This window comes from Neovison vison, chromosome 1 (genome assembly GCF_020171115.1).
Source record: "Neovison vison isolate M4711 chromosome 1, ASM_NN_V1, whole genome shotgun sequence".
Taxonomy (NCBI): Eukaryota; Metazoa; Chordata; class Mammalia; order Carnivora; family Mustelidae; genus Neogale; species Neogale vison.
The window spans coordinates 315,344,271-315,369,636 of NC_058091.1; positions in this window are offsets into that span (position 1 = coordinate 315,344,271).

Consider the following 25,366-nt stretch of genomic DNA (forward strand, 5'->3'; position numbering starts at 1 on the left):
GTGCTGATGGCCTGGCCTGGCCATGTGTCCAGCCCCAGGCCAACCCTGGGCACGGGATTCCACCTGAAGGGTGACAGGCCAGCCGAGTGAGCGCAGGACAGAGTGGGCACACACAGAAGAGGGACGGTAATTCCGGGTCCAGAGTGGCACAGCCATCTCAAAGGTCGCCTCCTGCACGTGTCCCCGGGCCTCACGGCCCACAGCACCCAAACCACGGGCCACAGTCACACAGCATCACTCACAGAAATAGTCCCAGCGTCAGGGGAGGACTCGTCACCTCCGGGAGCACGCAGAGGCTGAGTAGCCACGGAGTCTGAAGATGTGGGAGAAGAAGGAATTGAGGATGTGAACGTCCTGTCTCCCCCCCCCCCCAAATAACACAGACCATTGTGGGCATCTGGTCTTCGGACTTCGGATGAAATCACAGGATTCCGTTGCCCGGGGATTCCGGGTGGAGCAGGAGTCCATCTCCCGCGCTCCCTGACTCTGCGCAGGACGAGTGGTCCCCTCGCTGCGGGTACGTTAGAGCAATTCCTCCGAGGGCTGGGCCTCCTTCAGTCCCAGGCCAAGGAGCCAGGGTCACCCACTGGCTGGGGCCTGGCTGGGGTTATGTGGGTTTCAACGGAGTATCTTCGGACGCGGGATCTGCTGGCTCCTGTCACAGGCCGTGAGAGCACTTCGTGGTCCCGACTTGGGGGCCCGCTCACCCGAGCGAGGGGTGCCCTCCTGCCCCTCGGCCGAGCCGGCATCGGAGGCGCTGCTCTGGGCCACACGTGACTCGGGCACCACGGCCCCCTACGTCTCTGACCCTTTGGGCTTGATGGGATTCCAGCCGCCGAGTCGGCACTGATTCCTCACGGCCGTCCTCCACTCTGCCCGCTCGTCTGCAATTTGGCAAAAGTTGGGAAATAGGACGGCTTCTATGTTTAAGTGTGTGAACAGGAGCGTTCTCAGACCGTTCCGTGCCCGTGTCTCTCTATGGCCTCTGAGACTGGGGTAACTCTAGAGAGAAAAGTATATCTTGTAATTGAAGAGTCTATTGGGATTCTGACAAGTAGAAAAAAATAAATATTCCTTTAAAATGTATACACTTTGTGAATTGACTAATAATAGGCAAACATGTATAAAGCCACAGTAATTTTTTGCCAAGTCAGTCATGTGGAACGTTGGCAAAATGCCATCCTGTAGACGTGTCATTACGTCACGAGGTCCGTGTCGGGTCCCTGTCGAGTGCCGCTGAGCCGAGAAGTGGACGAAAGCCCTTTCTGGGATTGCGTTCCTGATCTCTGTCTGTGAGGGTCGCAGATCTTTGTTTCCTTCTGTAAGTCACCGACGGCTGCAGAAATTAAACCCCCTTCCATACCGAGTCTCTCTCCCACTACGCATTTAAAACCTGTGATTCATATTAGATTAATTTAAAAATATTTTTGGAAAAAATGTTGTACACCTTTATAAACTTAGTGGGACGATCAAAATCCAGCCCGTGTTATGGGCGCCACTTTCAACTGTGTTGGATCCGGGCTGCTTTTTAGAGGAGCCTTGAAAATCTGACGCAGGCAGGATGGAGCTTGGGAGTTGGAACCGTGCCTGGTGGCCACCAGCACCCGTCCCTTCCGCCCTGGACATAAAGTGAGGGACGGCACCCCATCATAAGGACCAACGTAACTTATTGCAGAATAAAACTCTGTCCCTTAGCAGCTGGAGGGCCAGGATTAAAAGGAAGCCGCCCTCCGTGGAACGTCCCTGTGACCCGAGAGGCTGCATTAACCCCCCGCGGGGAGAGACGCTGCCGGGCATGCCCCGTGGCCGCCCCTGGGCCCCGCGCTTTCGCAGGCCGGAGCGCGCTTCCCAGGAGCGATGGGGCCTCATCAGCTCATCCCGCCCGTGGCCCCCTTCCCTCTCTCTCGTGATCGCTTCTTTCGCGGGAAGTTACTTCCCCAGAAGCGCCTGCCGCTAAGTCTTGGCCACGGGACCCGGTTCTAGTCCGTGAAGCCATGTGGGAAGCGCCTGCAGCGGGCGACGGGTCGGAGAGAAACCTGCACCCGTGACGACAATCCACACCATATACGAGGTTTCTTTTTCTTCCCGGCCTCGTCCCTTCGTCTCCACAAGCAGCTGTGGGAGGGGTGATGCTTTGGGGAGGGGTGCGGTGCCGGCCAAGCGAGGGGGGAAGCGGGGCGGCCCGGGGAACACGGTCCTCGGCACAGCCCTGAGGGACGCTTCCGGCTGGGCTTTGCCCATTTCGTGTCATCGGGGAAGTCCCGTTGCGGGACTTCTGGGCAGGTCCCAGAAGCGGCCCCAGCTGAGCGTGGAGGACCCCGAAGAGAGGACAGACCGCAGAGCCGCGCTGGAGAGACGCTGGGCGCCGTGTCAGCCTCCGAAGGGCATTCCCGAGGGCGAGCAGACGACACCCTGTTGTCCCGTTCACGTCCCACCTCAGAGCTGTCCCCGGTGACGGCAGGTGTCCTGCTAACAGCCCTGACTGCGTGAATGAACTGGTTCTTCATCACCCCCGTGGTCTCTGGAAACAGCTCTCTCTGGCGTTGATGATGACGCTCACAGAGCAGAAATCTCCTCCTTGGCCAGCGGGGCTCTGGGCGGGGATGGGGGCGGGGCCCGACCCGACGCGCGCTGCCCACGAGACGGGCTGCAGACCCCGTCCATCTGCGGTCACTCGACCTTCACCCTGACCCTCACCATTCCCTGGCGTGAGCGACTTCCTCACTTTCTGCCTCACCGTAGGGATGAGACCAGGAAGCAAGGGGACAGCTCCCTCGTCCCTTTGAGCTTCTTGGTACGAACTTGGCAGCCCCTACCGAGTTCTGCAGACACGGAGCCTCATTTCTCTCTCCCGGAATCCGTTTCCCAGGCAGGAGCTTCCGCGGCTGGTGGCCAGGTGTGGGTGGAGGGACGTAGCTTCTTGGTTCGGCTGGCTGCAGCCACTCCCAGATTAGCCCAGACTCCGGGGGAATAAGCGGCTTTTGGAGTGGGCACCTCTCCCTCCCTCTTGCGACCTCCTCGGCCCCCGTCCTGGAGCACCTGCCCAAGAGAACCCACACTTTGTCTGCGCCCCCCCCCCGAACCTCTGCCCCTCCTGCTCTGGTACTCCTGTCCGTCTGTGGTCTAGCTTCCTGAGTCCAGGAACCCAACCCAGCACCCAGGGCACTGCCGGCCAGGACGCCCAGCCCTTCCTGGGCACGTGGGGGCACGGGGCCCTCCAAACCCCGCCTTCCTGCCCTATGTGTCCCAGGAGGTCACAGGCTGCCCGTGCAAGGCCCCGACTCCAGACTGGTCTTCCCTCCATTGGTGGAAAGGATGCAACATCGTGTCCTGCCCTCAGGGCACACTCTCGTCCTGCGCCCAGCAGGCTCCGGCCCTTGGCATTTCAGGGAAGCCTTCAGAGTTCATGAAACCCATTGCATTCTCCGTGGCTCTTGTGGCTGAAGTCAGGCTCCTAACTCCAGCGGGCTCCTTGTTATGAAAAGGCCTTTTGGAAAGTGGCAGCTGAGGGCTGACGTCCTGACTTTCAGCTCAGCCTGTTCTTATTCGGAAAGGCACCGTCAGTGAGAGGCCGCGCAGTATTAAAAATACAGCGGCTGACGAGGATAATAACCCATCTGAAATATTTCACAAAACGTAATCCTAGCCCATGAGCTTTTGTTAATCCACAGGAAAGACAGGAGCCTGGAAAGCCTGGCCCTCAAGTCTGGAAACCCGATACGGAGAGCACCCTAACAGCCTGGCTGGGACTGTGCACAGCCAGAGGCCGGCGGGCTCGCTACACATGGCGCCTTTTCTCTGTATCGACATTAATACAGACAAAACCAATAATCTTCTACATATCGGTATCTACCAGTAATAATCCACCCATAACATCAACACGCACATATCACCAGTCGTCTCTAGGGACGCCGGCCGTGTCCTTTGGTGATGAGACCCGTGACCTCTCAAGCCCAGGCCACTCTCGCGGTCAGACCAAAGGCTGCCCGTTCTCTCCCGGAAACGTTTGCAGAGACGGGTCACCACGGTCGGCTCATCGGTCATGTCACTCTCCGTTCAGCGCTGTGCATAGCGGGAGCGAGGGAATTTCTCTGTGAGGCCCTTGCCCCGTGCCCGAGCAGTACCTGGAGGATCGCGATGACGTGCTGCGGAGCAGCAGCGTCAGGCACGGGTCCCGCAGGACAACTAACTGTTCATCCTCCACCAGAAGGTATTTTGCGGGGAGGTGGGAAGAAGCTCTTGGATTTCATAGTAGGAAGTAATGAGTCGAGCAAGAAGGAGCCTGAAGAAACGTTTTCAGAGTTCAAGACTTAAACCCCTTAAAATCATTTCTTAAAGATAAAATTTTATTTTATGGAAATCATAAGCCGTGTAACTACAAACCCAGCTCAGCCTACTGCATATAAATACTCCGTCACCTTGCCTCAAGGTAAGAAAATACAGTTTACTACTATTGAATCATACTAAAATATTCATCTGTCAGTACTTTGTCGACCATGGTTTTGATGGCATTTAAATTGAATTTAATATAAATTTAAAGGCATCTCCATTTGATGTGATGAATAATGTGAGGTCACCGTCCACTTCAATTTTAATTCCTTAAATGGAGGCACTTCCAGCTGCCCTGGCGCGTTTATAGCTGGGACTCACTCATTATAATATCTATTTTAAGATATTTTGTATTTTAAATTTGCAAAGAATGCGGAAGCCAGAGGTAGGATCCCAGCTTTCATGTTGTGCCCTGAAAAGGTTCCCAAGCAATTGCCAAGCAGCCCCACCGCAGGGGAACCCAGTGAGCGAGCGTCCGCGGAGACGCGGGTCCCCCAGCGAGGCTGCCTCCCCCAGCGCGTGCCCGTGGGCCCTGCCGACGGCCATGGCTCCTCTGCCTCCCGACCTTCCAGACGTGCACAGCCTGGCAGAATCTGGCTTCTCGTGGTTTGCACAATATTCTGTCTCCTGTGTTTTGCAGTTCAAGAACGGCTGACGCGGGACACGGGTGACTTTCAGAGGCAGGAGTCCGTTCCTGGAGGGCTCGCGGCCCCTGGACGGAGGTGTGCGTTGTGGACCTCGTTCCTGGCATGAGGGCAGAGCTCGGTGGTGACAGAGAAGGATCCTGAAAGACGGGTGGGCACTGAGCAGTGACGGTGTGGAGACAGCGTCCCTCCAGGTCATCACAGAAGTTGAGAACGAGGACGGACGGGAAGGTAGAGATGCGCTCGTCACGGGGGTGCCATGGGCTCTGGCTGCCGGAGCTCAAAGGCTGGAAGATGTGACGGCTGCCCATCAGAGCAGGGATCACTTTGGCCAAGAGGAAGCCCTCTGGTTCCAGGCTAAGGAGAGCTTGCAGTCATCAGATGGGGGACCTGGAGACAGGCAGGTCCTTCTACCGGAGATGCAGTGGGGACGGACAGGAGGTGGCAGGTGACGGGTATGACAGGCCCGTGGAAGGAAGCTCTGCCCGGTGTGGATGCAGGACGGAGTGGGGGGGGGCAGCAGGGCACCGGAGACATCGCCCCCAGCGCTGTGGGGTCTCAGTGCTCGTGGGGTGGCCAGCGACCATGCCAGCCTCAGACCTGTTTTGTCAGGTGCTGACGTGATCTGCAGACCAGTAGCGAAGCCTGTGTGGCCCGTGGTCACTCTCCTGTGTGCGCCGTGAGCCGACACACTGCGGCCGTGATTTATCACCGGCAGAGGGACCCAGGGAAGGCACCTGAGCCAGGGTCCCAAGCGAGGGGCCAGCGACTGGGAAGCACGGCATCCTGGGAAGTCCCAGAGGCAGGAGAATGGTTGTCCCAGCCTTGACGAGGGGGGTCAAAGGGTCAGACTCAGAAGCAGCAGAGGCCTATGTCCGCGTCAGACTCTCCCTCCTCGGTCCCGTCTCCTGGGGCTTCGAGGGACAGCCTGGGTGTAGCTGGTCCGGAGCAAGGCAGGGGAGAAGAGGCCAGGCCCCCCGAACTGAAGACTGTGTAGGCCAGGGTGACGGCGTTGGATTGGGATGGTCTGTACACAGGGCCTGGGCTGGGCCAGACGGTGCGCTGCAGGGGCCGGGGGCGCCCGTGTGTGGTCGTGGTGGACCCCGAGACGGCAGAGGCTGAAGATCCCGGGAGGAGGCAGGTACTCCCTACTCTCCGCGTCCAGATGGCGCGGAAGCCTCCAGCAACAGGACAGAGGACATCTGTGCCCACATGCTCGGCTGCGGTTCCCCAGGAAAGCAGCTTCCTGCAGTGGTTTACGGCACGAGGACACGGACCTCCTCCTGCTCGCTTACCCTGCCTTCCTCAACACGCATTCACGGCCTCGTGCTCAGCGTCCTTGTTGCTTTTTCTTTCTTTTTCCTTTATTTTAAGGATTTTATATATTGACTTGTCAAAAAGAGAGGGAGAGAGAGAGAGAGAGATCACAAGCAGGGGGAGTGGCAGAGGCAGGGGAAGCAGGCTTCCCGCTGAGCAGAGAGCCCGATGCGGGGCTCGATCCCAGGACCCTGAGATCATGACCTGAGCCGAAGGCAGAGGCTTAACCCACTGAGCCACCCAGGCGCCCCAGATTTTCCCCAGCTTTTTCTTTTTTAAAGCTGATTTTAGTTTCTGTATCTATTTGTATCTTGATTTTATGAGTACGTGTGAGACTGCATTTTTCAAAATGCGTGTATGGACTATTTTTAAGGTCTGAGCTCTACCATTATTTTACCAATTTATCAGGCACAGCATAGAATAGCATTTAGGCGTCCAGCACATTCTGTGGATTGATACCTTCTCTGTTTCTGGCTGTCTGTGTTGTTAAGACCCACCCGGTCCTAGGTGTGGAAGGAGGGAAGCGTCGCAGCTGGTCGCTGGGCAAGCGCCGTGTTGGTTCTGCCTCTCCCAGGAGGGCGTCTGAGTGGTTCTTGGGGATACTCAAGCCCTGGAGTCGGCTGGATGCCCACGTGTGCTTTGAGGAGGGGGAGTTCTTCCTGTCTCTTCCTACCTCCCCGCCTCACTCGGACCTGAAACGCGCGCCCTCCTAACTAACTCTGTGGATCCTGAAACAGGGCCCTGGCCCAGTCCCTGGAAGGTCCCATTTGGTGTCCGAGGTTCGCGGCACAGATACTTGCTGCTGCAAAGGAGGAAGGGGGGGCCTGGCCATGGGCCTGGCATGCAGAACGTCCACCCCCTTCCCCACGCCTGTGACTGCGGTGACGTCCCGAGGCGGGTCTGTCCTGGACACAGGCGTGCTGCTGTGCACGGCTCATGTCTGGTGGACCTGACCCCCAGCGCGAGGGGGGCGTCGGTCCCCTACCACATCCGAGGCGGGGGGGGGGGTCCCTGCAGACACACAGGTCCACATCGGAGAGCTCTCCTGACCACCAGGGTCCCAGAGGTGATCAGACTTTTCTCCCAAGGATGACCACAGCCAGGGAATCCCGCCTTGCTGTGGATCAGGGCCAGGCGTGGATGCTGAAGTCCCCGCCACTAGTCGTGGGGAGGATGCAGGCCCTGTGGCGGGAGGCAGGGCGTGGAGAGGCTCTAGAAACCTCTTCCCAGGGGCTGGCCCCAATGGTAGGAGTGAGCCTAACTGGGAGGGGGAAGCGAGGTGACCGCCAGCCCTAGAAGTCAAATTTTTGGTGTGGGTCCAAATGGGCCAGGCCGAGGCAGGTGGAGCATGCCTTTCCCGGAGCATCGCCAGCGCGGCGGGAGAAAGCCAGCATGTCCCTGCAAACGCCACTTCTCTTCTGAAGTTCAGGGGGTTGGAGGCTGTACGGAGAGACGGACTCTCCCCCTGTGAGCCTCAGGGAGCTCGGGGCAGGCCGGACGACAGTGAGGAGCCAGCTCCTGCGCTCGTCCCTCCATCCAGTTGTTCCGTGAGGACGTCATGGCCTCGTCGTCGTGGAGAGGGGGTGCCCTGCCTTCCAGGAAGACAGCGCAGGCCTGGGGATGGCTTGGTGTGGGCGGGAACAGGCCAGTCCAGCCCGGTGTGTGAGGCCTGGGCAGAACAGAAGGACCCCCAGGGGCAACTCCTTCTAAAGGGGAGGGGACACGTCTGGACAGAGGTCCCTGTGAAACCCCGGGAGACTGTTTTGGAGGCAGGGGACTCAGGACCAAACCCCACAGCTGGCTGCTTGGACCAACGTCAGTGAGGAGCCAGGCGCCCCCACAGCTGTGCTCCCTGCCCCAGGCTCTGACTTCACCTCCTACACCTGAGCCGCCGCCCCTGCGCCCGGCTCTGAGCCCTCGTCCTGCCTCTTGTAAGAGGCGGCAGGACGCCGGCCGCATGGCCCAGCCCTCAGCCGAAATTCAGGGAAAGGGTTCGGATGTTGCCTTGCTACTGCTTTCCACGGACAGTATTTTTTTCCCATCTGCCCATTTTGTTTTAGAATCTGTTTTATTTTCTCCCGAGTTAGATCTTTAGTTACTTGAGAACATAGTACGTATACTTAGCTTAGTATTTCTAAAAATTTACTTTGTGATTTCTATATGCTCCTCGCGGAGTTCCCCATCTGTGGGTCTGTTAACGGTTTCCCACAGCCTCGTGTTTAAGAATGAGTCCTGAGCAGGAGTCCTCCCACAGGGGTCCCGCCTGCCGGGGACGTAGAGCCCCAGCCGGTGTCCAGGCCGGCCCCGCTCCGCCCCGGCGGCCGCGCGTGGCACGTCTGACCACCTCCTGAAGCTGCATGTGGCTGGAGCCGGGCAGGAGGCTCATTCCCGACGGCACCCTGAGTAGGTTCCAACCCCTTCCCGAAAGGTCAGCTCCAAGGAAACCAGCTTCCTCCCGAGGCCAGACGCCCTCACCCGCCGTGTCCGTCCACGGGCCCGTGGTGGCCTCGGATCGCAAGGACCTCTTTTGGTCGGGATCCCCGCTCATCACCACGCACTCTGCCCCATTTCCAGGAGCACAAGGATGCTCCTTGCTTGCTTTCCTGGGCCTCTGGGAATTTAAAATTAAATGATCTTTACCCAACACCACCATGTGTTTGGAATGACGGGGAAGATCTGACACTTAGCCCATCTACTGACATGACCTTGGAGTCTAAGGAACCTATTTAAATAATTAAAAATCTTCTTTGGGGACATTTAGGCCAATAACAAATTATGAGCTACAGTTCAGCGGCCTTCCTGTGTACCCCAAACTACCACTTGGGAAATGTAAGGAAAGAGAAAACTTCCTTAAAATACCAACGAAGAACATAAAACTCTCTTTTTTTTAAAGATTTTATTTATTTGACAGAGAGCGAGCACGCACAAGCAGGGGGAGGGGCAGGCAGAGGGAGAACAAGGCTCCCTGCACAGCCGGGAGCCCGACGCGAGGCTCAATCCCAGGACCCTGAGATCATGACCTGAGCCGACGGCAAACGCTTCACTGACAGAGCTACCCAGGCGCCCCAAGAACATAAAATTCTTGTGAATAAACTTGATAAGCAATCGCAAAATATACGTGTGAAACTTTCCAGTACTTCCGGCAGCGCGTCCGGTGGGCCTGAGTGGATGGGAAGGTCCTCGTCGAGTCGACTAGAAGGGCTCAGGTCCGCCCGAGTTAATCTATGAATTTAGCCCAAGTCCAGTTTGCGTGCCAGCAAGGGTGTGTTGCAGCCGTGGACTGACCGTGCAGTTCCCACGGGCGTAATCACTCCCGAATCTCCGGGAAACCCCTGAAGCAGAGGAGCCCGGAGGACGAGGAGCGGCGGGCCCACCGGGCGTGAAAGCCTGCGACGTGTCCACCGCTAGCCGGGTCCGGAGCACGGCTCGGCGCAGAGAGCAGAGGGCAGAGCGGGAAGGACCGAGGCAGGGACACGGCGTCTGTTTACGATAAGGGCAACATCTCGTGTCATCAAGGCAAAAACAAGTGACAGTAAACGACTGAACAGTTATCTAAAATAGCCACGAATTTGGACCTTATCTCACTCTTCACAGCAACAAGCCAGCAGCCACGAAATGCCAAATGGGCCCGAGACCCGTAGGAGAAGACGTGAAAAAGGAGACCTCAATCACGCCAGAGCACGCAACGTCCCGTCTACCCGGCGTGCTGAAACCCTCCCGCCGCGACTCAGGTAAATGAGGAAAAATCGGTAGCAAATGCCGTATATAAACATCTCCTCAACCCCAAAGCCCCCAAGGCCCCCAAAGCCGTAACCGACGCAATGGCAAAGTGCGAAAATATTCTCTGCTTTGACTCAGGTTCGCGGGCCGCCAGCCTACCTGATGCTGCGTCCGAAACAAACGAGTGAACGGGAGGCCCAGGCACGGACCAGAACGGTGGAAAACCACCAGAGAAGACATTTTTTGGAAAACATCCGCGTGTCGCCTTTGGACACGTGGGTCATGTTCCACTTCGTCTTCTGGGGAGAAATGCAGCCCGAGAAGGGGGGCTGGACGGTCGCCAGCAAATCCGCGCGCTCTTGGTGCTTCCAGAATCACGCGGAAAGCCGCCGTCCACAGATAGGAAGCAGACAGAGGGCAGCAGCGGCCCAGCATGTCGCGGAAGGTCACTAGCTGCCACGGGCAGGAGGGAGGCCTCCAAGGGCCCTCGGCATCCTCACCCCCAGCCCTCGAAGGGGACCTGCTCGGGTGTAATTAAGTGAAGGACATGGCATTGAGGACTTACCCTGATCACCTTCATGGGCCCCAAGTCCAATGGCAGGTGCACTCTGGGAGCGAGGCAGAGGCGGACGAGACAGACAGATGCGGAGACACATGGAGGAAGACGCCCTGTGAGGACAGAGGCAGAGCCTGGAGAGACACAGCCACAAAGCCACTGATCCCTGTAGCTACAAGAGCCGCGAGAGGCAGGAAGGGTCTTCTCTAGAGGCTTTGCGGGGGCAAGGCCCTGCCGACCCCCTGACTTCAGAGTCCGGCCTCCAGAACGGGGGGAGAGTACGTTTTCCGCTGGAGGCCAGCTGCCTACCGGCCTTTGTCCTGCGGCCACAGGGGATGACCAAGGTGAGCCCCGTCCTGGAGAAGGGACTTAGAAACGGGGGCGGGCGCCTGAGTGCCTGTGTGGTCCCGGGCCTCCCCGACAGGACCTGGGGTGCCCGGGGACATGCAGCAGGCAGGCCGTGTACGTCCCAGGTAGATGGCCGCCCGTTCCGGGGAGACAGTGATGCAGGGATGTAAGCGGCTCTTCTGACTCGCAGAAATGAAGCCCAGACGATACAGGCAGACGGTGATGGAAACAGTCCCCGCCGGGGGGTGGCTGGGGGAGGGAGGAGGAGGAGGAGGACCGACCGTGGAAGGAAGTCTGCCTTCCCCGCTTTTGGGGACCTACGGACAACACTGAGGATCACGCTTCTTTAAAGACGCAGGATACGTGGGGCCATTAACGTCTTCGTAAATGGTGGCGGAAGTGGGTGTCGAGGGCAGAGCACAGCATTTAAGGTAAAGACTCACCCACATCCTTGTGGGGAAAGCGGAAACACTGAACGAGCAGCATCTCCAGAAACGCGACACTGACAGGGATTTTCCTTCCAAGTGCTCGAGACATTCCAGCCAGAAACCCCGCTCGCCGGCGCGTTATTTCTCAATTACGGAGACGCACCGAGAGTCGCCGGTCTGCTGAAGGGGAGCTGAGGACGGGCCCCTCCCAGGGGCGGCGAGAGCCTGCGTCAGGGTGCGGGAGCCGCGGCACCAGCCCCGCACACTCGGACAGCCGCGGGTTCCTGCAGGGAACCAACCGAGAACCCGTTACGGAGACGGTCCAGGAGGCCTCGTTCCCGATCCAAGATTTTCCCCAGGGGTTCCTTATGCCTCCCCTAAATGGCCATGACCTTCCGAATGGGTACGTTTCCAGCCATGAACGCATCACAGACCTAACTTCATCCGAACACCCACAGACGTAAGCGGAGACGTGTGTCGCACGTGGATGACATATTTGTCAACACATGTTCGTGGGTGACGTCTCCAGTTACGAAAACAACAACACTCGGTGGCTGTGTTCGTCCCGACTCTTCCCTGGAATCGCTCTGTGAAGACGGAGGTTTGCTGGTGAGCCGGGCCAGAGCGGCAGACCGCGCTGTCCCCCGGGGTGACCGGACGCCGCCGGCACCGCCACAGGGACGAGCACCTGGCAGCCCCTCCACCTCCTGCCCCTCGGCCTCAGAGGCTCGGACCCCGCTGGAGTCCCGGCGGACCTGGGTCTCCGGAGCAGGAGGGGCGTCCCACGCGCACAGTCACTCGGCAAACCCCGAGCAGCGTGGGCAGCCGAGATCGCTGTGCACGCGGCGGAGCCCCGTCTGGCTGTCCTCCCTCCGGGTTTCCAGGCAGTACAAGCAGGTCACCAGGAGTGTCCACGCACACCGGCCCTCCTTGTCTCCTGGGGAGGGATCTGCGCAAACTGCCCAGGTCACCTGAAACGGCGGATTTTCTAGGGAGAACTGGGCCGCTTTGCTCTCAGCCTGCCAGCGAGGTCGTCTGGGCCCCCAGATGCGAGGGCCAGTGGCGGGTGAGCCTCGCGACTGGGGGCGGAAAGGCAGGGCCAACGGCAGGCAGGCCGGGGGCCCACAGCTCATGTCATTCCTTCCGGGGGGGACACGTCACGCTGGTGGGGACTTAGAGTGAGGACGTGGCGTTGTCCCTGAAGTGGTCCACGGGCGAGTCTGGGACTCAGTGTCCCGCTGTTGCCCAGTGGTCTCGAGGTCTCAGTCCACACCTGCGGGGGGACAGGGAGTGGGCACCTGGCAAGGTGGGGGGCACTTTTCTACTTAAGAGAAGTGAACGATTAGGAGCAGGCCCAGGGCAGCAGGGACAACAGGGGTGGCCGCTTCTGGGTGGCGGCAACGGCGGGGCGGAAAGGCAGGCGCGGCGGGTCGCGGCGGGTCGCGGCGGATCCACCCGTGCACAGCCCCGGGCTCACCCTCCCAGCACGAGGCCCCCGCGGAGCACCTGTGCGCCCCGCGCGCGCCGTCCGCCTGTCCCGCGTGATGGATCGTGGGGCCGCGGCCGGTCACCTCCGGGGCTGCGGAAGCCTTGGCTCCTGTGCGTCCTTCCTCACCGTTATCATGTCTCCGAACAGCGGAAGACGCGGTTTCTGAGATTGGAATCCCGACTCGGCTCTCGAACGCACTCCCACCGCCGCAGCCCCGGGCTGCCCCAGAGCGCCCCGAAGGGAGGCCCCAGCGTCCCCGGCCCGGTCTACGCCTTCAGTGCTGCCTGTTTCCAGGACGCATTTCGAGGGCAGCTCCCCACGACGTCGTCGCCGCTGCCGTGACGTCTCAGAGGGGCCCCTGCGCAGCAGCTTCTGCGGAGGCCTCGCGAGTCGCTCCTGGAGGACGGTCAGGTGGGGAGAAGGGCCCCACGGAAGTGTGTGGGAGAGCCCCCCGCGACCCCTGGGAGAAGCGGGTGTGCACTTACTACCTGGAGCTCTGGCAACTTGTGAGGGTCCCCGTGCAGGTGACCCGGCAGAGGCTGGTGTGCCCTCTCCCTGGGCTAGCCTGGGGCCGGCTGGAGACGGCGTTGGTACTGCGCCCACCTCGCGGTCCCTGCCGGCCTTGCTCCCTCTGCAGGAGCAGCTCGGAGACTTGCCTGCAGACCTTCTTCAGGTCTCTGGCCCTGGGACGGTCTAAGCTGTGGACAGGGTCTAAGCTGTGGACGGTCTAAGCTGTGGACCAGGGGAGCCACGGTTGCCATCATTTGTTTGCAAAACGCAGACACATTTGGCTTCTGGTTCATCAACATTATCTTGTAAGAAAACAAGTTTGATCATCTGCCATCCACAAGGTCCTGTGCGCCTGGCCTGCACGGCCCCCACCCGTGCAGCGAAACCACGCCCAGCGAAACCAGGACGCACCCCATGGGGAAGGAACAGGAACCTCTCTCAGGCCCCTCCGAGGGAAGCATCCACGACCCAGACCTGCTCCATGTTTGCATCCCCTTAACCGGTCTGATAGGGACACTTCCTCACTGGAGCGTGCTGGTCCGTTGCAGACGCGCCCGCCGGAGGGTGCAGGAGGGCGACCCCGCTGGGCAAGGAGGCTTCCCCGGAGCTGCCCCTGTTCGCTATCAACGGGTTGAGACCTTTTTAACTCATTTCACTTGTGATCTTTTAAAGCTGACAGACCAGAATGATTTTCAGTCACTTTGCTCTGGATTGGATTTAAAATCGTGTCCCAAAGGTGGTAGATTAATAGATTAAAAAGGCAAAGTATTAATCTAGAGCATCGCCCTGTCTCCTTACCTGGAAGATACAGTAGAACTGTCACACGGTGGCACTTCTTCGATGGGGCATCGATGGGCTTAGCGCTGGTTCTCAGGCGCGCGTCCGCTGACCACGGGGCCTGCGCGCTCCTGCTGTGACCGGATGCTGGGGGAGAGGGCTGTCCCACAGCCCCGGGAAGCGGTCGGCTCTGCAGCTTGTTCTCGGGACGCAGGGAATCACACTCTAGTAACTCTCGGAGTGCTGGGACCCACTGCGCATTTACCTCCACTGCGTTTGTTTGCTTTAAAGATTTTGTTTATTTATTTGACACAGAGAGAGACAGAGCACAAGAAGGGGGAGCAGCAGAGGGAGGGGGAGAAGCAGGCTCCCCGCTGAGCAGGGGCCGACGAGGGGCTTGATCCCAGGACCCGGGGACCAGGACCTGAGCCGAAGGCAGACATGTCAGCGGCTGAATCACCCAGGCGCCCCACCGTCACGGTTTCCCTCTAAGAAATAAACATAATTCTTTAATGTTGAATGTTGAATTCTTGAGGACAGCAAATGGAGGTGTTAAAGGCCATTCCTTTCAACATTTTGCCTTTAAGGATTTATGGTAAAAATAAGAATTTGGATCCACAGCCATCGGGAAGCTTTGCAAGTGCCTGAAAGCCGGCCGAGAGCATTTTTGGAAGGAAATTTGCTAACCCGCGGCTCTGTGCAGGGGAGGCTGAGGTCTGCCTCAGTCTCCAGTTTGCAGTCCCGTGACCCACTTCGGAACAGAGCTGGGAATTCCGCTCAGGAGGAGACGCAGACCCCCCGCTCCCTCCGCTGAGACAGGACTCTTCTCGTCAGGAAGATTTTGTGGCCACGCCTGAGGGTCCCGTCTGTCCAGCGGTGCGGCCGCCCTCCGAGAGCTAGTGCTCTCCGAGCGAACCCGCGTGTCTCTCCCACGGAGCAAACCAACGGTTCTAGCGGAGAAGCTGCGCCCCTCCCCCGGCCCTTTCTGCACAGCCAGGAATACAGCAGGCGCTCAGACAGTGCTCCACACAGAGGGGGCATTTGGGTGAGTCTCGCCCCACCTCCACCGGGCCCGCACGGGCATCCTGGAGCAGACTTCACACACCACAGAGGAACCGTGCGCACCCCACTCAGGTGCATTGTTCTAGAACATTTCCTCTCCTCGCCGTACAGAAAGCGAACAGAGTCTGAACTTCAGATGCTCCTTCCAGAGAGGCCGCGCCTGTGTTGGGAAGACGCGGCGGGAGCCGGACCGTCGTGACAAACAGCCCCTTTGTACGCGGAGCGCCCACCCAGCCAAGTTCGGCTGCAACTTCAAATTCCGAAGACTCGGGCGGCTCCGTGGAATGTTTTCTTCTCCTGAACTTTCAGAAACAACAAATTCTTCCAGGGGCCCCTCGGCGGTCGCGCCCCCTAAATCACGAGCGCGTCCGCAGCTGTGTGTCGCGGGGGACCGTGTTTCTACACCGGCCTTTCAGAGCGCGCTCCTGGAAAAGTACTTTGCGAGGCAGACGCTGAAAGTCTCAGAAATTATTATTATTTTTATTTCCCCACGAAGCAATGGGGCAGAACGGCGCTGCAGGCCACGTGCCAAGTGTGGCGTCTGCGGGCACATCTCGTCCGAGAGCTCCCACAGCTGGGTCTGGGCGCGAGGGCGCGTGTGACGCTCAAACGCCCGGCGCGGTCGTCGGCGAGACGGACGGAATGTGAAGTCAGGAGGGCGTCCGTCAGCACGGCCGGCTCCGTCCTGCCTCTGCGGGGCCGGGAGGCCAGCCGGGCTCCCCCAGACTCCGGGACACACGTGATACTGGGTGGGGGCCATGCACAGGGGCTGCCCTGGCCGAGACCCAGAGGATCCAGGCCGGCCGTCAGGTGTCCGGGGAGCCGGGAGTCCCGGGGAGTGTGCAGGGCAGCGCACGGGGACGGCCTGGAGGCAGTCTGGGCTCCCCCTGCGGTCCCCTCGGCCCCTCTGCTGTCTCCTCTACACTCCTTCGCAAGCTGGGCACTTCTGTTTGCTAACCGTGATTCTGCTGGGAACCCAGACGTGTGCATGGACGTCTGGGTCAGGAGGTCACACATTTCTGCAGGACGCTGTTGACTGCGGCGATTAATGCTGCCGGACGTGTGACCCTGGGGGGTCTGGCGTCCCAGGGTCTGGGGCGTCCTCCGGCTGCGCAGCCACCGTGGGCTCTGGGACAGCTCGGACCCCACCTCGGTGAGCCGGGCGGCAGCCAGCGCGTCCCCTCACAGGCCGAGGGGCACTCCTTGGGACACGTTGCCTGAACAAGAGGCCTGGCCGACCTTGGCGGCTGTGGCCGGGGTCGCTCGGAAAGGCGGCTGACGGCCGAGAGGCATTCACGTGGGTGTGAGGGGGCGACCGTGCACACCGGCCCTCACGCCTGGGACGGCGCAGTGAAGACTGTTTCTGTGTCCGTATGTCCATGAGACCAGGACGCATGTGGAACCTGTTTTCCTCCTCCGGAAAGGGTGTTTCTTAGACCTAGTCATCTTGGAGTGGCAGCTGGAGCGTTTGGGCTGACCGTGCACGACATGGTCTCGCTCCCCGTCAGTGAGCTCCAGGGGCTGCTCGCCTCCGGTCGCCGCAGCTCCTCACGCCCGGCCGGGGGCTGCCGAGCAGGGACGCAGGGCTGAAGTCCGCACGTCGACTCCCGCGAGGCCGTGGACCGCTGGGGACGGAGCCGGTCTCGGGGTGGAGCCTGACGACTGCGGGGCAGCGCCCTCATCGGGGACACCCCGCAGAGCTTTCGCCATGTGAGGACCCAGAAAGGAGGAGGCTGCTTTCTGCAGCACCTGAGCCCGCCCCGGCGGCCCCTTGACCTTGGGCTCCCAGCCTCCAGACCGGAGCGTGTCCTTCCTGTTGTGCACAAGCCCCCTGGTCTGGGCTGTCTGGGCCCTGGGTGACCCCACAGCAGCCCCGCTCTGCTGCCCAGCTCTGTGGCCCCTAGTTAGTTCTCTTGCATCCCCGGCCCAGCAACAGGCCACGAGCTGCGGGAACGCCGTGGTTCTCCCATGAACGAGGTCAGGGAAGAGCACAGATTGGCCACGAACATCCAGGATTCTGGGTGTCTTGCCTTTGAGGGACCTTGGGGAATTTAGACTGTATGCTCTGCCTAGCACCATAGTTTATACTGCAGAAGATAAGGTTGATCTGGGGAAATGTAATTTTGACTAATTTATGGGCAATAGTTTGACTCTTTTCCCTGTGACACATCTGCAGATAATTTTCTCTCACGATCTGCGTTGGTGTTTCCTGGTTATCAAAGGCCCCGCACATCTGCCTGCCGCATGAGCTCAGAGGAGCGAGGGCCAGCACCCGCCCCGCCTTCCCCAGAAACCGCAGAGTCCTCTGCCTGCTGCGGCAAAGATGCACACGTTTGCGGGGGGGGGGTGGCTTTTGCAAAGAGTTCTTCCTTCTGCAATCGTTTTGCTTTTCCTTCTTGCATTTCTGTCTTATTTGCCAGTGCAGTGGGATCCGCAATAAGGAATGCAATAACAATTTGGGGTTAATATTAGGAAGTTCTTGAGAAAGACTCAGCTGCACTGTTCTTGCCGACGTCACCGACCGAAAGCAGTGTGGTCCTGGGCTGTGTCTGGAAATTCTCCATGGATCCCTGGAGTAGCAGGACACTCCTCTCCAGGGACAGCAGGTCTGGTCGCCCTTGGACACTCTCGCCAGGTGCCTCCCCTCTGCACCCACGCTCCCTTCAGCATCACTGACCAGAGGGTCGAGAGGCCAGTTCTAGAAGCACAGAGAGTCTGCCGAGGCAGTGAACACAGCTGCCCTGGCCAGAGAGGCATGTGAACCATTAGCAGCATGGTAACCCCAAACTAGGTTGGCTCAGCTTCCAGTTTTCATGCAAGAAACAAAGAAAATCCATCAGAAAGAAAAAGCAACTCTCACCTCATGACAAGCAAGCCAAAAAAACAAAAAGAAAAATTAGATCCTGGTGGGAAAAAACCCCACCTCAGCAGGTACATGGGTGAGCAGAAGCTCAGTGCCTCTGGTCCTGTGTCCGCAGCCTGGTACTCAGGGGTCCCACCCGGAGGACTTCCGCAGGTGCACTGGGTGCACGGGCAGGCTGAGCTCATCGCCACGGACCAGGGTCTTCTGGGGCTTCCTGCAGTGGACACACAGGAACTGTCTGACGGACACGTCCATGGGGCTGAGGACAAGGTGCCTTTGGGCTGTGGGATGTCTCAGGGTGGGGCAGCCTTGCGGCCCCCTCTCACAGCTCAGTCTGCCACCTGGGAAGCGCGAGGGAGCAGCGGGGCTTGAGGCCGCCGGGCGCTGGGGTCGGATGTCCCCTGCATCTCTAGGATGCTTGCCCCGACAGAGGTCGTCTGGACGTCTCAGAAGCAAGCAGTCCTGGACAGGTGCCTTCCTTCCTCCTGTGCTCTCTGTCTCGGGACTGAGCAGAAAGCTTCCTTTACCATTTTCAGATTTACTCTTGCTGGTGATTCTGCCAACTAGCAGACAGCCAGGGCGTGGGCCCCCATGTTTGGCCATGAGTGTGTGCCAGGGGCCAGCCTCCCCCGGGGATGTCCCCTGGGGCTCCTGCTGTCCTGCAGACGTGACCCCACAGCAGGTGGCAGGTGTTCCTACGGCCCCCCGCCCACGTGCTCTTGTTTCTGTCCCTGTCACTGCTCATGGCACCAGGCTGCCCCCCCCGCCCCCCAGTGGGCAGCTTGTGGGTCCGTGTGTCCTGCAGCCCTCTGGGTGGCCTGGTCCTTGCATCCAGCTTCTGGCAGGGCCAGTGCAGGGAGATGGTGCTCTGGGCAGACACTGGGGCCAAGCCTGGGGCTGCTTCTCCAGACCCCCTTATATGACTTTTTTGTATCTGTCCCCAGAGACTGCTATCACAAAAGTCCACATGTTTTGTGGCTTACAACTGCAGAAATGTGTTCTCTCACACCGGGAGGCCAGACGTGCAAAATCCAGGTGTCGGCAGGGCCGCCCTGTCCGGAGAGACTCTAAGCGATGGCTCCAGCGGCTGGTGGCCCTCGTCCCTCGACTCAGGCCTGACCCTGGAGGTTCCTCTGCTCGTGTGTCCCCCCGGGACTGCAGACAGGGCTCTCGGCCCTCATCAGGCTGCTCGGGCTTCCTTGTGCCATGGGGGCTGTAAGGCAGCAGGGCTCTGGGGGATGGCTCAGGGTTCCGCCAAGGGCTCCAGCACGCCAGGGAAAATCTGGATTGTTTTTATGGACTAGCTTCAGAAATCAAAATTATCCTTCTTGCTGCATTCATGGCTAAAATACGCAAAATCCTTCCAGACTTAAGAGGGCCATAGACCCCATTGCTGAATGGGAGATCATCAAAGAAATTCACAGTCACTTTTCCTAAAAACAAATATAACAGTCTGTCCTCTGGTCATAAGGTACTTACATTCTGACCCTGTGCAGAACAGGTCAAGACCACTCTCAGTCATCCTGGCAACAGGCTCAGGGCCGCAGGCTTCTGTGTGGTTCCTTCTACGCATCTCCATACAAAGCAGGCATTCTTCCTCTGCTGTAAGGAGCGAGTCGCACGTTTGTAAGGGAAGGGGCACCCTTCTCAGTCTAGTTCCTGATGCCAAGTGTTGTAGCTACCAGCTACTTTTCCTTTTGTACTGTTTCTGAATCATCCCAGGCCAAGTCAATACAATTCCTTGAAAAACATTGTGCGTTTCCTTTGTATCATTTCGTGTTTATCCCTCCAGTCAAAAGGCAGATCCACACAACTCTTCAAAGCAAATCCTTCTCTTGAGCATGAAGTGGAGGAAATGATAGCAAAATCCTTTGAAAAGCCCTATTGTTTTGTTGGCAGGGCTTTTGACCTGATGTTCTTGGAAGACTCCTTTGTTGAGAAAGTCTATAAATCACCCCTCTAACCTTTTCTTTGGAGAGTCTGAAAATGGGAAGAAAAATTTTCAAAGTTAGAAAGTCCTGCTTATTTGTATTTCTTCTACATTCTGCTTGAAAGTTGAATAATTCCAACTGTAACTCATCCTTCTTTATCCTTACTTTATAATATTCCGTTAAAAGAAAAAGACAATTGTCATTTTTGGCATTCTGCCTAAAAATCTCCTCAGCTGAACCCATCCCTTTATTGCATATGTTTGCTATTTGCTTCATTATTTCAGGCAATGTCTTGCTAAAATGTCCATTGCCCGATAGTAAGGGTCCCCTTTCTTTAAATAGTTTTTCCTCACCTTTGACTGGGTGTTCACTGACTCCGGTTGTGGCATCTGTCTGGCTTCTACCAACGGCCTCCTCAGGACTCTCTAGCTTCCACAAGCCCTCAAACCAATGGTCTGTATTTTAGGTTTTTATTATGGCAACACCCTGCCCTCGGCTTCTAAATTCTGCTCCAGCTCCCACTGATGCCAAACAAATCACCCAAACCTTAGTGATTGGCATAAACCATTTTATTTTGCTAATATATTCCGTGAATCAAACATGTTAAAAAGACACAGAGGAAATGGTGTAGCTCTGATTTGCAACATCTGGGAACTTTGGTGCAAATTACAAAGTTCGGGTTGACCCAGGGGAAGGGAGGACAAAATCATTTGAAGCAAAACTCAGCAAAGTGCTGAACTGTCAGGCAGAATGCTCTCCTGTGGCTTCTCAAGCAGATTCTCCAGTCCCAGGGTTCACAGGAGCACAGTGAAAGCTGTATTGTGTGTTTTATGCTAGCCTTAGACGCCATCCAGTGTGCCTCTGTTCCCCGGTGTGGGCTGAGGGAGCACCTAGCCACCCAAGATTTAAGAGGTGGGGACTTGCATCCCACAGCTCAAAGGAAGGAACAGCAAAGCCTTTTGTAGCTGCTTTTTTTCTTATTTTTGAGTTCCCTGATGCACTATGCCATATTAAATTGACCAAACCAACAAACCGTTATACATAATGAAATGGCCAAATAGTTGAGAGCAAATGATTTTCTGTTCAGTCATTAATGGAATCCATCCATTCATCCATCCACCCCCCCCACCCACCCATCTCTCCATCCATCCATCCATCCATCCATCCTTCCTTCCATCATCCATCCATCATCCATCCGTCCATCCACATGTTTACACATGTGCTTATCAACATCTGAGTCCCCACTATGCATCTCACATGACAGGCTCTGAGAACTGTGTCCCCCGAGGCCCTGGCCATCCCCCTTCATCCTCACTGGCCCTGCTCTGTCTCAGGAGAGCCTTCCTACTCCAAGGAGACTGTGCAATCTTCCTGAGTGTCTCTTCCATGACAATCTCTTATCTGTTGTCCACCAAGGAACTAGAAAATTCTCTTTAAAATGAAAGGTGGATTGTGATTTTTCTTGCTCACAATGTGTCAGGGGGTCCAACTGCTTCTAAGATAGAGCCTTGTGTCCCAGAGTGTCCTCTGAAGCCCCAGTGATTTGGGCCTGCCCCTCTGTCCAGTCTCAGGGTCTCAGCCACCTTCTTCTTCTGCACTCTTCTGATGGACTGCAGACCTGAGCACAGAGCTCTACCCTGATTTTTTAAAATTCATTTTGCTTAAATTTAATTAATTAACATATAGTATATTATTACTTTCAGAGGTAGAATTCAGAGATTCATCAGCTACATGCAACATCCAGTTCTCATTCCATCATGTGTCCTCCTTAATGCCCATCCCCCAGTGACCCCATCCCTCCACCAATGAGCAACCTCCAGCAATCCTCAGTTTCTTTCTTAGAGTTCAAAGTCTCATGGTTTGTCTCCCTCTCTGATTTCATCTTATTTTATTTTTCCTTCCCTTCCCCTGTATCCATCTGTCCTGGGACTGAGTCCTGTATCGGGCTCCCTGCTCAACAGGTCTGCTTCTCCCTCTCCCACTCTCCCTGCTTGTGATCCTTCTCCAAATAAATAAACAAAATATTTAAAAAGTTCCACCAAGTGAAATCATATGATAATTGTCTTTCTCTGATTGACTTATTTTGCTTAGCATAGTATCCTCTAGATGTATCCACATCATTGCAAATGGCTAGATTTCATTTTTTGATGGTTGAGTAATATTCTATCCTATATATAGACCATGTCTTCTTTGTCCATTCTTCTGTCGATGGACATCGGACTCTTTCCATAGTTTGGTTATTATGGGCATTGCTGCTGTAAACATTGGTGTGCAGTGCCCCTTTAGATCACTATGTTTGTATCCTTTGGGCAGATACCTAGTAGCACAATTGCTGGGTGGTAGGGAAGCTCGATTTTTAACTTCTTGAGGAACCTTCGTACTGTTTTCCAGAGTGGCTATACCAGCTTGCATTCCCACCAGCAGTGAATGACTGAAATTAGACAACTTTTTTACATCATACACAAAAATAAACTCAAAATGGGTGAAAGACCTAAATGTGTGACAGGAATCCATCAAAATCCTAGAGAAGAACATAGGCAATAACCTCTTTGACATCGGCCACAGCAACTTCTTGCTAGATACATCTCCAAAGGCGAGGGAAACAAAAGCAAAAGTGAACTATTGGGACCTCATCAAGATAAAAATTTTGTACAGCAAGAGAAAGAGTCAGCGAGACCAAAAGACTAACTGACAGAGTGGGAGAAGATATTTGCAAATGTCTTATCAGATAAAGGGCTAGTGTCCAAAATCTATAAAGAACTTATCCAACTCAACACTGAAAAAACAAATAATCCAATCAAGAAATGGGCAAAAGACATGAACAGACATTTCTGCAAAGAAGATATCCAGATGACCGACAGACACATGAAAAGATGCTCAGCGGGCACCTGAGTGGCTCAGTGGGTTAAGCCTCTGCCTTCGGCTCAGGTCATGATCTCAGGGTCCTGGGATCGAGCCCCGCATCTCTGCTCAGCAGGGAGCCTGCTTCCCCCTTTTTCTCTGCCTGCCTCTCTGCTGCTTGTGATCTCTCTGTGTCAAATAAATAAGTAAAATCTTAAAAAAAAAGAAAGAAAAGAAAAGATCCTCAGCATCACTCAGCATCAGGGAAATACAGATCAAAACCACAGTGAGATACAGCCTCATGCCCATCAAAATGGCTAAAACTAACAAGTCAAGAAATAACAGATATTGGTGAGGTTGTAGAGAAAGGGGACCCTCTACCCCAATTTTTGAATGCTGTTTCCCCTCCCTCTCCTTTCCCCTCCCTCTCTCCCTTCCTTGCTCCCACCTTCCACTGAAGATGCCTTTCCTGTTTGGGGTCAGTCTTAAATTCCAGAGTCGGCTTGGTGGCGCCCCCTTGCTTCCCATCCCGGTGTCTTCTGTGTTTCTGTGTGTGTGTGTGTGTGTGTGTGCGCGTGTGTGTGTGGCTGCAGCTGGACTCCACTGGGGAGAGGACAGGGCCTGTCTCATTCTGTGCCCATGACCTACACCTAGGACGGAGTAGTAAGCATCTGTCGACTTTTTTCAGGAAGGGATTCTTCAGGTGACTGTGGTCATGGCAGTGCAGGTTGGGCTGCTGAGCTGAACGGGAGGAGCCCAGGGGCTTGTTCCTTGTCGCTAGCCACAGAGACACTCATGACTCCACTGAATATCTGTGGCCAAAGGAGGCAAAGCCATGGGAAACAGTGTGTGCCCATCCCTGTGATGGTGTGAAGACAGGCTCCGTTCTTACAGGCGCTGAGATGACCTCTGTGGGGCTGCGGCTAGCCTTCCTCTTACATCTGCGTTGGGAAGGGGACATCTGTTCCAGATGGTTGTGTGTACGTGTGCACGATTTCTTTGTCCAATTCACAGATAACCTGACAGGAGGGGAAGAGCGGTGCGAGGGCCTTGCTGGGGTGAGGCGTGGGAGACCTCTGGGTCTGCTTACGGGGACCTGCTTCCATCTGAACAGAATCTCTGCCAAGCCTTTCTGGGAACTTTCTGGCAGCAGGGCTCTGGGCATAGCAATCCTCGGCATGTCACGGACCCACTCTCACTTTGCCCAGAGCTGTGCCATCCTCTTCCCACAGCACGGTTTGCGGTTCTGATGCAAGGGAGGGAAAGCGACCTGCGCGCCAGGCTCATTTTGCCAGTTTGGTGGAAATGCGTCTGCCTGCTCTTTCCAGGACTAAAGGGACCCGATGTGAACTCATACTTTGGGTTCAGGTTGTGACCAACCCCTGAGTCAGGTTCCTTGCCCCCACTTTGCATGTGGGGAAGCTGAGCACAGGGAGGGCAGGGTACGTATCAAGTTTCACATCTAGCGAGGGCACTGTCAGAACGGGAACCCAGCTCTGAAGTCCCCGCAGCCCACAGGAGGTGCCTGGACAGGGGATGTCAAGAGTGGTCCTGCCTGAGGGTCATGTTAGAAATGGAGCTTCTCCTCCTCCCAGGAGGAAGGTCAGAGTCACCCGCGCTAGGCAGGGACCTGCCCTCCCCCTGCCTCCCAGTGATGGAGCTTGTTGTGGCGATGCGGAGACCCTGCAGGCGGGAACCCCCATCCAGCCCCAGCTCACCCCACTCCCAAAAGGTGGGCCCCTCCTTCCAAACCAGATTCTCCGAGGAAGCAGTGTGGGACCGTCTCAAGTTCAGACAAACCCGCTCGGAGCTCCTCGCCGTTCTGCAGGGCGCGGACTTGCGGTTCCGACAGCGCCTTCTTCCCGGGGGAACGTCCCCCACTCGCCCAGGGCGTCGCAGGCCGCGCAGTCCGTGCACCTGTTGGAACCTGTGCTTTCTTGGAGTTGTTTCTCTTTGACAAGCTTGGGGGAGGGTCTTGTCGAGTTGGGGGGACTGTTCATAGAGGGAGCTCTGCCGTCCCGCCCCTCTGGTTATTCCAGAACCAGATGCATTTAATTACTGCGGTGCCTGCTGAACGCGCAGCCTCGCCATCTCCCCTTCAGCGAGATGTGTGAGTGCGTGTGTGTGTGTGTGTGAAAAAACGTAAACAGATTGTATAACAAAGTGTTCTCTAGCTGTCAGCAAGAGCTTTGAAAATAAAACACTTCCCTCCCCACTCACAATTGGCTGGCAGTCGGCACATAATGAATGATCGCTCCGGGGACCCGCGGAAAGATGTGTGGGAAAACTTTAATTAAAAGCTTGTCAGTACAATTTTACCTGGGTGACATCACCCGCGTGAAATGCCGCTGCGGGCTTTGTTGTCTGTGGGATCACAGGGCACACACTTGTTTTGCTGACAGCAAACAATTCAGAAAGGCCTTTAAGAGCTGGCAGTGGGTGGACGGGAGTGGGAGGGAGCCGCTGGGCTGGGGTGAAACCCCATCGTGTGTGGGGCTCTGACTCCCTAATGAGCAGCTGCCGTCAGCCCCGAGGTGTGGGGGCAGGGGAT